The sequence below is a fragment of the Symphalangus syndactylus genome, chromosome 6 (assembly GCF_028878055.3).
Source record: "Symphalangus syndactylus isolate Jambi chromosome 6, NHGRI_mSymSyn1-v2.1_pri, whole genome shotgun sequence".
Lineage (NCBI taxonomy): Eukaryota > Metazoa > Chordata > Mammalia > Primates > Hylobatidae > Symphalangus > Symphalangus syndactylus.
In genome coordinates this window covers 101,017,515-101,030,555 of record NC_072428.2, presented here as the reverse complement: position 1 = coordinate 101,030,555, position 13,041 = coordinate 101,017,515, and the positions used below count along the sequence as shown (strand labels likewise).

The following is a 13,041-nucleotide window of genomic DNA, read 5'->3' as shown; positions in this document are numbered from 1 at the left end:
CCCGCAATTCATTTGACCAAAACAAATTGAGTGCCCTAGTCTAGGCCCGGAAACAATGTGTTCTTACATAGTCTTTGGTTTCTCAATAGAGCCATCCCCAACATATAAATTGCAATTTACAGGTAGAAATTAAAGGCTCAATTGCCAGGCCTTCTGCACATTTTCATGTCTAAATGATGCTGGGATTCCCGGTTAGGAAGGAAAGCACCTGTTGGTCTCCACTGTCATTCAGAAATACACTTTCAGTAAACTTTACCCTTCCCACCTTCCTCCCAACCCCCATTCATCTCAAATTTTCATGAACTAAAAATTGGTTCCTTCTTAAGTAGTTTGAGGCCCCTGTATAGTTGACATCAACCTACCTTTTTCATCAAGCTATTTTTTTAATAATGGTGGGCAGCAATAGTAATTCATTCTCTCTGTACCAAATAGAACCCTACAGAAGTAAATAAAGAAAATTTAATAATAACTTCATCTTCCCTCCTTCAGCCTCATGTCTTTGTGTAACAAGTGTTAAAATCATCTGCAGCATAGTAGTCCTTATTTTCATATGAAGATAGACACATGCATACCTTTTTGCATATTCCCCACCCTTACCTCTTTCTTGCTCTTTCTCCCTTTCTTTCTCTGTGTCTGTCTGTCTGCCTTTTGTTTCCTTCCCCTCTTTTCTCTCTCTTTCCTCCCCACCTCCTTCCCTCCCTTCTTTACTCTTTCTCCCTCCCTTTCTTCTCTCCTAAACTGGAATACTATACACATATTCTGTAACTTGCTTCTTTTTATACAGTGTATTATAGACGTTGCCTTGATGTCAATACCTGTAGATCTAATTCATTCTTTTTAATAGCTGTTTAATATTCCATAAAATGAATGTATCATGTTTTATTTAATCATTTCTCTATTGATGAGCAGGTTGTTTTTAGTTTTGTGCGATTACTAACAGCAATAAACAACCTTGTACACAATCCTTAGGTATTCTGCCTTTAATTTTTATGAAAAATCCCTGATTCAAAAGGCATCTTCACCTTTAAATAGTAATGGACCTTGCCATATCACTTTTCAGAAAAGTTATGGCAATTTACGTGGCCATCAGCAGTGAAGCAGAATTTCTCTGCACCCTGGGGATCCTTATTAGTTCTGGATTTATCAGTCTTTAAAATTGTTTTCCAATTCAATTGGCAAAAATATAAGAGAATTTCATGAATGCTTTATGTTTCATTATACCACATCAGCCAACTAAAGCACAAGGGCAAACAACCAAAAGCCTAGGGCCACAGAGGTTTCTAAGGGGATTTTTTAGTAACTTATGATGCATGAGAGAATTTTGCCATGTGTGTTTATGAGGTGTATTAGTCTGTTTTCACACTACTGATGAAGACATCCCCAAGACTGGCAATTTACAAACGAAAGAGGTTTATTGGGCTTTCAGTTCCATGTGGCTGGAGAGGCCTCACAATCATGATGGAAGGTGAAAGGCACGTCTCACATGGCAGCAGGCAAGAGAAGAGAGCTTGTGCAGAGAAACTCCCCTTTTTAAAACCATCAGATTCGTGAGACTTGTTTACTATCACAAGAACAGCACAGGAAAGACCTACCTCTATCATTCAATTACCTCCTACTGGGTCTCTTCCTCAACACATGGCAATTCAAGATGAGATTTGTGTGGGGACACAGCCAAATCATATCATGAGGGCCACCCCCCCAATTTATGACAATACTTGTAAATTCGGGTTTCACTCTCAGAGAAATTCTGGAACACAACCAACTGGAATGTAGGAATTGAGTGGGTTGATAGAACAGTGGGAATACGGGAACCAGTATTAACCTAACCTTACCGTTTCTGAATTGCTCTTACAGAGATTTCATTCCACCAGGTCACATGTTTACAAAGAACTCAGCTCCCCTTCACTCCCAATTTATGCAATACTGACTGAGATTTGTTATCTTATTAACTCACCACAGGATCTGTCATTCATTAATATATGTCATTTGTAGGTGCTTCTAGCTACAAATGACAGTGAACAATTGGATGTTGCCCTGGGTGTAAATGTAATTACAATGTTCATTTCAGCATATGCCATGCTCTGCAAAGTCAGTGACCTATTGGGAAAAATGGGTCAAAAATTTTCTGCCCTCAAAAAATGTGAGGCATGTGAAGAAAGATTTGTTGGATGAGAAGAACAAGAGGACACAAACAATGAGAATAACAAACAGAATTATTGAAAGAGTTCTAATCTTCTGTTATTTAACATTTATTGAATACAGTGTCATATATGCAAAGATCATAGCTCTCATTTCTACCTAGCGAATTCACAGAGAAAGAAAAAGAGATTCAGGAGGAGAAAAAAAAATGCTACCGAGTTTAACACAAAACTACCTTCTGGGAACAAATGCAAGTATTTTAGCTTGGAGAAATGATTTGAAATTTACAACCAAACACTTTTTAATTGTCCTAGCTTTGCTACTCCTGGTTGTTTTCTCTGGTTTATAGTTGTCCTTGGTCCTAGGGCTCTGAGGATGTTTGGGGAGAGCAGGTTGATGAGCCAGAGACCTTCTTGGCAGCTTTCCAAGAGTCTTTGATCATCTGAGAGATCTGAGGACAAAAATTTCAGAGCCTATAAAAAGCACTGCCATACCGCATATTAGGTAAGTGGATCAGACCTTTGGCCTCAGATAATAAACACCTTTATTCTTTAGCATATAATGATAAATAGAGTCATACTACCCTCTCTCCTGGCATGCTCTCTCGTATTGTTCCCTGAAATAAGCCCCTGGGCAAAATCTCTTTTGATCCTTTTGCAGCAAAGTTTTTATGTTGTTCTTACTATTGTTAGGTGAAGCAAACATTTTTCCTGCTCTGAGCACTAAAGGTGATTTAGCTACCTGTTTTACATACTTATTCCTGCCTAAGGTGCTCTGGTGCTGAGATTCTGAGGCTAGGTGGCACAGGTGATGAATCTTTCTCTGGGGGAAAAAAAGTTTTCAGGTGAAGGCTTCCATCTGGCACCTGCCCTGGCTGACGGCACTCAGTGTTTACCTGGCATCCATTCTTCTGAGGGTGATTGGTTACATGGCAGGCCTGTGGCCCCTGGCAGGTGGGAAAAAGCACCTATTTCATGAGAACCAAGTTGTGCTTTACTCCACAAAGGCCAGGGTGTTTGAGAAGATCACTACTGCCAACTGTAATCTATTCTTCCAATTCTTTCCATTAAATTTGTCTTAATCCCTACAATTCTCTTTGTAGAAAAGACAGCTCCCAATCTTAGTCTACTTTCATGCTTTGCACTGTCACATGCTATAGTTTTCTTCAAACTGTTTGCAACTCAAGAGTTAAGTTTTTGATTATATGACAAATACTAAACTACAAAAGCTGTGAACTCAAAAATTTAATTCTTTGTTCTAAGATGGTATAATGGTGAGGTATATATGTATATGCATATATACTTGGAAGGACGGAGCACAAAACTTTCTTCCTTCCAGGGGTTGTCTCCTATTTCTTCTGGTACTAGTCTCCTTGATGAATTGCTAGAACACTGATTAGCAACTTTCTTCAGGATTGAGTTGAGCTAATGTGTATATGTTACATATACACTATATATATAAAGTTGCATATATATATAACATACACACACACACACACACATATGTATGATTAAGCCACTCTTAACTTTGTATTAATATGACCAGTAAGGCCTGATTTTTGTCTAGTGACCATTTCTTACATGACAGACTGCTGTGCTAGTACGGGAAAGTAATAGTCTAAACCGAATGTGCTCCAGCAGTAACTACAGTGAATTTCTGTGGAAGTCCCAGTTTTAAAACTACATTTAAGATTTATTATTCATAAAGAATATTTGAAGAAGCTTTAAAAATAAATTACAATAAAAAAGTAGAGACTTCTAAATAAACTTAGAACAACCAATGAAATTATAAAGAGAAAGACGCTAGAAGCAACTTCAAATGAATTTATTAATATAGATGAGCACTAAACTTAATTCTCAAGTTATTGGCATCTGAAGCAAAAAAGAAAATAACTTAGTTGATCTAGTTCTCATTGTTTACCTGAGGAGAACTTTCATATTCATCTCAGAGGCCTTCATGAATCAGGCTGGTAAGTAAATAAGAGAATTGACTAGGCATGAACCAAAGAGAATGGTACAGCTCGTGTTTGCCCCATTCAAAGGAATTTGAGCTAAAGCTAAGCAGAAACCAAAATCTTTTTCACTGACTAAATAAAACCAAAGGGCTGAGATGTGCTTAGTCATCTGAGTTAGCATTGAAATACAGGGGAAATTTATCCTGAATTTGTCATATTAGGCCTTCTGTAACATGAAATGTAATGTTGAATATGCAAGTTATTTTATTTAAAAAAGTCATTGCTTTAAATCTCCTTCTAATATTGAACTTCTGAAAAAGCTGAAAGATTAAATTTATTGTTTTGCCTCAGTGAATATACTATGAAGTCTCTAAAAATCAGCCATCCCCCCAGATGGTCTAAGAATGCCCCTAGGTGGCAAGACACAATTAAAAATACTTTAATTTTGTGATTAAAGCTCTCTCTCTCTTTTTTTTTTTGAGACGAAGTTTCACTCTTGTCGCCCAGGCTGGAGTGAAATGGCATAATCTTGGCTCACTGCAACCTCTGCCTCCCAGGTTCAAGCGATTCTCCTGCCTCAGCTTCTTGAGTAGCTGAGATTACAGGCACCCACCACCACACCCTGCTACTTTTTGTATTTCTAGTGGAGATAGGATTTCACCATGTTGGCCAGGCTGGTGTCGAACTTCTGACCTCAGATAATCTGCCTGCCTCAGCCTCCCAAAGTGCTGGGATTACAGGCATGAGCCACCGTGCCCGTCCTCCTGATTAAAACTCTTCTAAGAGCTCCACTTTTTCTTGTTCTGGAATGAATATCTCCAGCAATGCAATAAATGTTCTCCCTTGCATTAAATAGGAAGCAAGGCCATAATATGACAATTGATTACATCTTATGTATGAGGTAGAATATGGCAGGGGGGAGTGAGGCATTACGGATCACCAGTAGAGTTCCCAGAGGAAAACATGTCAGGAGCTATACTGGAGGGAGCAGGGAAACCTGCCCTAATCCTTTCTCCTACTGGCCTGGTTACCTAAATCCATTCTCAGAATTAGAAAAAGTCATCACGACTTCTGTGTCTATTTCTATATGTTTATGTTATTCATATGATCAAACTGAATTCTCCCTCTGCATTCTCATACTCTTCAGTAATTTTTATCTCTGTGATTGCAGAATTCCTATGAAGAATTCCAAGTTTCTTGGTGGTACTTGTGAACAAAAGAAACTTTTTTATTATTATCACAATGTGCAAAATGCCTGTCCAGGGTTAAGTGGTGATCTGTGTGACTTAAATTCAGTTCTGGGTAGGTACATAGCTCGAGACTTGAGCTTCACAACGTTCTGAGTTCACCAAGGGTCACCAGGCCAAGTAAAGCTACAGAAAAGCTAGGAAGCACGCCATCACCAGGCCCCTTTTAGATTGTGAAAAATAGGGAAGGCAGGCTTGTCAGCTGAAGAGAGTGGTCTATGACTATTGGCTAGAAGAGAAGGAATGTGTCACATACTGGGAAGTCCTGAACTTTAGCATGGCTTACTTTGCTAAGATGTTATTTAGCAAAACCCATGAATATACCAGGATAACGACAGTACAATGCAAAACCTGGCTAAAATCAGAATGACAGGGAAGGATTTTTTTGTTTGTTTTTTGTTTGTTTGTTTTGAGATGGAGTCTTGCTCTGTCCCCAGGGTGGAGTGCAGTGGTGCAATCTTGGCTCACCGCAACCTCCACCTCCCGGTTCAAATGATTCCCCTGCCTCAGCCTCCTGAGTAGCTGGGACTACAGGCACGAGCCACCACACCCAGCTAATTTTTTGTATTTTAGTAGAGACGAGGTTTCACCATGTTGGCCAGGATAGTCTCGATCTCCTGACCTCGTGATCCGCCCACCTCGACCTCCCAAAGTGTGGAGATTACAGGCGTGAGCCACCGTGCCCAGCCCTACAGAGTGGTTTTAAAGTCAAATCAGTTTGGAAGCAGTTTTTAAAAAAAACCCTGCTGGGACCTTTAGCTTAAATTAGGGACTTTCACCTAAGCCTCTAACAAGGCTGAGAGCACTGTTTGTTTTAAAGCACTAAACACTTCAGACTTCACCTGGAAAGAATACCTGGGTACCTCTGAATAAATCAGTGACCTCAAATGTCTGGAGAACAAATGAAGATTCTGCAGATTCTTTCCCTCTAGTATTTTTGTCAGGCCAGAGAACAAATGAAGATTCTGCAGATTCTTTCCCTCTAGTATTTTTGTCAGGCCAGAGCATTCTTCTTTTAGTGCATGCTTATTTTTATACTTGCTATTGCAACCCTTTATGCTTTTATTGAAATATTTGTAACCTTTCATAACAGCCTCTTTTGATAAGTTTCCATTTCGGTTTTCATTTTGCAAATGAGATCTTATTTACCAAGTTGGCTGCTTGTGTCTTTTGGCTAAATATGCAGCATATTTTAGGGGCTGTACCAAGATACGTTTGAAAGGCCAATAATTTGTTATTACCATATGGTAGAAAGAATAAACAAATTTTCTCAAGATTCCCATTCCCAAATTGTGTAATCAAACACTCACCCAGGTACTTATGTGAAGGGACTTTGGAGACAGAATTAAGGTTAATAATCAGCTGACCTTAAATTAGATAAGGAACCTGAAAGTTTCTAGGGGAGGGGGCAATATTTAATGTAATCACACGAACCCTTAAAAGCAAAGCAGGAAAACCGAAAAGTTAGAGAGAAGCTGTTGAAGATGGAGGCAGAAGAAAGATGAGGTAGAAGGGAAGGTAGAGAGATTTGAAACATGAGGATTCAACCCACTGTTGCCAACTTTAAGGGTCGAGGAATGCAGGTGCCCTCTAGAAACTGAGAACGACCCCGGTCTACAGGCAGCAAGGAAGCCGGACCTCACTCCTTCAGCTACGTGGAGCTAAATTTGTCCAGCAATCCAAATGAGCTTGGAAGGGAACTCTCCCCCAGGGCCAGGCCAGCAGACACTTTAATTTCGGCCTTGGGAAACCCAGACCAGCCAATTCTGACTTCTGACGTACTGAACTGTGAGGTAATAGACTTGAGTTGTTCTAAGCCTGTGTTTGCCCTAAGCTGCTATAAGTCTGTGGTGATTGTACGTATACTGTAATGGTAGCAATAGAAAACTGGTAAGGCTCAAAATGCCCTGGAGTATCTGAGTGTCCAGGTTTACTTGATTTCAACAACAGCTGGTCAGGAAAAGAGAGCAAGGGAGGAAGAGAGAGAAAAGAAAAAGAAAAAGAGGAGAGGAGGTATCTGACATTATAAACAGTAGGGACAATTTGGTCTCCATTCCATACTATGACTCTCAAGTGGCTTCTTGCACACCTCATGGTATTAGCCTCTCACATCACTGAGTGCATTTTTAAAATTGAAATATTTTGATTTTTTTTTTTTTGGCGGTACAAGATGGCCTTCTTTATTATCAACTGTGTCCTACTGAGAACATTATATTTATGAATAGTTACAGTACAGGGTTGTGTATGTAAAACTGTGTCCACTTTACTTTAAGGAAACTGTAAGAGATCTTCAAGGGTATTTTGATTTCAGGTCATTTTTACCTTATAGACGGTTTTTTTTAGAAACAAACCCCCATGTGAAGTCCAACACCTTTGTCCTAAATGCTGTCCCTCCTAGCCACAGCCTTTGGAGAACCTGAGCTTCTAGAAGGAAGCAGTCCACAGGAAAGTGAAGGAGCCTCACTTGCTATTGCTAAAAAGGCATAAGGCCCATGTATATACTGTCAGCCCATCAATTCCCTCGACTTCTCTACACAAGATTAGAATGTCCCTTTTTCCTTTCTAAGCACACTACAAATCATTCCTTTTTTAACCTCTTTTCTCATACAAGGTAACCTGGGATGTTAGTGATAAATAATCTGATTTAACCGGCTCGGTGGCTCACGCTTGTAATCCCAGCACTTTGGGAGGCCGAGGTGGGCGGATCACGAGGTCAGGAGATCGAGACCATGGTGAAACCCCGTCTCTACTAAAAAATACAAAAAATTAGCCGGGCGTGGTGGCAGGCGCCTGTAGTCCCAGCCACTCAGAGAGGTTGAGGCAGGAGAATGGCGTGAACCCGGGAGGCGGAGCTTGCAGTGAGCCGAGATTGCGCCACAGCACTCCAGCCTGGGCGACAGAGCGAGACTCCGTCTCAAAAAAAAAAAAAAAGAAAACTTGGAGAGTTGGGGAAGGGAATGACACTAAGCACATATGTGACTTGCCCCAGCCCTGTTCCCTCATTGGTATCCTCAATGCCCAGGAAAAAAGCGCTGATTGAGATTAATTTATCAATGCATAATATCCTTTCTCTTTGGATACCTAGCTTCAATATTGCTTCTCTCTCAAATCTCTTTGTAATTTTCTATGTAGGAAACTTGGGAGGCCTCCCACAGATTGGCTCATTTTAACAAAAATACATTTCTTCTGCCCTCTACAACCTCCAGGAGGCTTCAAAGATGAAGTTAATTATACATATTTTAAAAAGAGACCAAATACAGAGTCTTGAGGATTTCAAGTTCTAAAACCAGATTTATTATGTTCAAAGTTGTGTCTGGATAAAAGGAAAGTATAACATTAAAATATTAATCTATTCATGCCATTTAGTACTTTGAATTATTCACAGATGCTTGGGGGTTTTCTCTTTTTTTGTTGTTTTTTTGTTTTTCTAAGAATAAGGCATTTATTTGAGACGAATCAAATGGAAAGGAATATTTTTTGCTTTTAGAATTCTTCCCATTTGGGGTTGTTTTATTATAGAACACCACCCCTCGGACATTTTATGAACTATATTCATAATGCATTCACATGTGATTGAAGCACTTAACAGAAAAATTAGGTAAATTGAGCACTAACAGCTAAAGCAAAATGCTAGGCAACTATTTCCAAATGTAAAGTGCTTTGAAGCTGTTGGGCTGTTATATCCCACTCCCCCAAGCTCTCCTTCCTCTGAGAATTATAAAGGAGATGATATTTCTATAAAATATTTGGTGAAGTCTGTTTTAGTCTTTCATCTACATTTTCTAAGCTGATTTGGGAGTTTAGCTTTAGCACCTCCCCATTTTATGTTGTTTATTCAATAATCTAGGTACAGAATAAACTTTTTGAATTTCTGCTTTCCTATTTGTAAAAAGACAATAATAATACTCATCTTTGCCAATCTCATAGGATCAGGAAGCTTGAACAATGTGATATACAAGGATATAAACTTTAAATAGCCATACATATATGAAGTATTAGAAATGATGTTACTTCTAACATTGTTATTAGCAATAACTTTATAGACTCAAGATGCTATGAAGACTTAGAAGGCACAGAACTTATTATAGTTGAGCATTCAGAAATATCATTTAGGCCTGGAATATTTTATTTAGGTTCTAATATTTGTTTAGTTACAAGCATTTGAAAGATAGTATTATGCGCTCTAAATTTTTGCTCTCCACTCTTGCCCAGGTTTTTCAACCACATCTCATTTACCAAAATCTTCAGAATCTTTTAGATCCCTGGTTGTTTTCCTGTGGAGAGTCTTGTTAGTGTTTTACTCATAATTGAACTTTACATGTGCTATATATCTTGTGTAGAGTAGACTAGGCTTGCCCCATCTTCATTTGACATATACATTTCTTTTAGTATCACCTAAGGTCACATTTATTTTTTGCCAGTCTCTCATATAGTGTATTCCATGCTGGAATGAATTAGGAATATCAGGGGAGGAGACATACTCTGCAGTGATTCTCTGGAATTTAGGAAGGGCCATTATTGATCATATAATCCAAAGATCTTTGATTTGACACAAGAAACAGTGCCAGAATGATAAAGCAGTTTGCTTAAGATCACACAGTTGGTTGTTAGCAAGGGTAGAATTAAAATTCTGATGATTCCAGATCTAACGCTCTTACTACTATGCAGGAGAAGGAGAGAGAACACAAGAAGAAAGATGGCTTAGTGCAGGAGTCAGCAAACTATGGCCCGTGGGCCGTATCTGGGCCTATTTTTGTAAATAAAGTTTTTTTTGGAACACAGCGTGCCCATTCATTTACATATGATATATGGCTGTTTTCACACTACAAGGGCGGAGCAGAATAGTTTTCAGAGACCATCTGGCCTACAAAGCCTAAAATGTTTAGTCTGGTCATTTACATAAAAAATTTGCTGACCTCTGGCTTAGAGGAGAGATGACTAAAAAATCTGGATAGGAGCACTTTGAGAACAGTCTTTTTAGTTTGCACACTTGTTTTTAGTTCTTACTTAGAAGAAACTGCTTGGCTATTAGGTGAAATTGTCTAACTCTCTCATGATTAACTACTGGTTTATTTAATAAATTTGCATATATCCTTGCAGAAGGATCAGTACATATTTTCCAGAGGTGTTTCTTATGTGATTTGTTTTCTATATTCGTCTTCATAATATATTCTTGATGACATTAGTATGTCTTAATTCAAAGTACTGGAAACTTACATGGGATACACAATAGCTGTATTCAAGTATGTGAAGGACTCTTTTCTTGTGAATAAAGGGATTAGATGAATTTATCCTTCAAGTCCAACTAAAATGCACTTTTGTTGTTAAGCCCCTGATTCCAGCTACTCCATTCTTTGGGCAGAATTAATCACCCTCTCTTCTGTGCTTCCAAAATTCTTTGTACAAAGTACTGTTATAGTATTTGTCACACAACCCTATACATCTTGTTTGCACATTTGTCTCCCCAGTTGATTGTGGAATCCTTGAAAGTGAGGACAATATCTTATTCATTTTGGCATCCTCATCATGGGGCTCAGGCCTTGGCTCATAGAAGCAACCTAATGCTTGATGAGTGAAGGTATATTATAATCCCAGAGGGCAAAGCAAGGACCATTGTGAAATCTCACTAAAAAGAACATTGTGGTAGTGCTGGCAACCAATTGAAAAGTTTCCTAAGCAGTGTGCTTGGACATCAAAGACAAGAACTTGGGGTTAGAATGCCTAGGTTTGCATTTTGACTGTCCTGTTTAATAACGGTCTTTGGGTGGGTTGCTTATCTCTGAACCTCAATTTCCTCAGCTTTGAAATGGAGAGGATATAGGGAAGCAGTTTTCTAAGTGGGGTCTATAAACCCCCGGGTAGTCCCAAAACACTCTCTAGGGGTATTTGAGGTCAAAACTATTTTTATTAGAATGCTAAGAAATTTGTCATTTTTACTCTGTCAATATTGGCATTGATGTTACAAAAGCAATGGTGGGACAACTCCTGGTGTCTTTGTACAAATCAAAGCAGTACCACCAAGTTGAACTAATAGTCATTGTTTTCATCTCCATCATATACTGTCATGAAAAAAAATACATACCAGTTTCACTTAAGAATGCCTTTGATGAAGGAGTAAAATTATTAATTTTTTTTAGTCTCTGGAATGTATTTTTATTTATTTTTTAAATATACTTTAAGTTCCAGGGTACATGTGCACAACGTGCAGGTTTGTTACATATGTATACATGCGCCATGTTGGTGTGCTGTACCCATTAACTTGTCATTTACATTAGGTATATCTCCTAATGCTATCCCTCCCCACTCCCCCAACACAGGCCCCAGTGTTTGATGTTCCCCTTCCTTTGTCCAAGTGTTCTCATTGTTCAGTTCCCACCTATGAGTGAGAACCTGCAGTGTTTGGTTTTCTATCCTTGTGATAGTTTGCTGAGAATGATGGTTTCCAGCTTCATCCATGTCCCTACAAAGGACATGAACTCATCCTTTTTTATGGCTGCATAGTATTCCACGGTGTATATGTGCCACATTTTCTTAATCCAGTCTATCATTCATGGACATTTGGGTTGGTTCCAAGTCTTTGCTATTATGAATAGTGCCACAATAAACATACGTGTACATGTGTCTTTATAGCAGCATGATTTATAATCCTTTGTGTATATACCCAGTAATGAGATGGCTGGGTCAAATGGTTATTTCTAGTTCTAGATCCTTGAGGAATCACCACACTGTCTTCCACAATGGTTGAACTAGTTTAAAGTCCCGCTAACAGTGTAAAAGTGTTCCTATTTCTCCACATTCTCTCCAGCAGTTGTTGTTTCCTGACTTTTTAATGATCGCCATTCTAACTGGTGTGAGATGGTATCTCATTGTGGTTTTGATTTGCATTTCTCTGATGGCCAGTGATGGTGAGCATTTTTTCATGTGTCTGTTGGCTGCATAAATGTCTTCTTTTGAGAAGTGTCTGCTCATATCCTTTGCCCACTTTCTGATGGGGTTGTTTGTTTTTTTTCTTGTAAATTTGTTTGAGTACTTTGTAGATTCTGGATATTAGCCCTTTGTCAGATGAGTAGGTTGCAAAAATTTTCTCCCATTTTGTAGGTTACCTGTTCACTCTGATGGTAGTTTCTTTCGCTGTGCAGAAGCTCTTTAGTTTAATTAGATCTCATTTGTCAATTTTGGCTTCTGTTGCCATTGCTTTTGGTGTTTTAGACATGAAGTCCTTGCCCATGCCTATGTCCTGAACGGTATTGCCTAGGTTTTCTTCTAGGGTTTTTATGGTTTTAGGTCTAACATTTAAGTTTTTAATCCATCTTGAATTAATTTTTGTATAAGGTGTAAGGAAGGGATCCAGTTTCAGCTTTCTACATATGACTAGCCAGTTTTCCCAGCACCATTTATTAAATAGGGAATCCTTTCCCCGTTTCTTGTTTTTGTCAGGTTTGTCAAAGATCAGATGGTTGTAGATGTGTGGTATTATTTCTGAGGGCTCTGTTCTGTTCCATGGGTCTATATCTCTGTTTTGGTACCAGTACCATGCTGTTTTGGTTACTGTGGCCTTGTAGTATAGTTTGAAGTCAGGTAGCATGATGCCTCCAGCTTTGTTCTTTTGGCTTAGGATTGTCTTGGCGATGTGGGCTCTTTTTTGGTTCCCTATGAACTTTAAAGTAGTTTTTTCCTGTTCTGTGAAGAAAGTCATTGGTA

General features: G+C 38.8%; 1 protein-coding gene across 7 annotated transcripts in view; it reads left to right on the top strand.

Moving 5' to 3' along the window:
* The window catches only part of IMMP2L (inner mitochondrial membrane peptidase subunit 2), an 886,329-nt gene that overhangs the window by 717,959 nt on the left and 155,329 nt on the right, over positions 1-13,041 (top strand). Inside the window, exon 7 of one of the 7 annotated variants that reach the window (XR_010121572.1) lies at positions 2,505-2,643. The exons of the other annotated variants lie outside the window; for them this stretch is intronic. The gene's annotated coding sequence lies outside the window, so the exon portion shown is untranslated. The remainder of the gene's footprint in view (positions 1-2,504; positions 2,644-13,041) is intronic. 7 annotated transcript variants of the gene reach the window in all.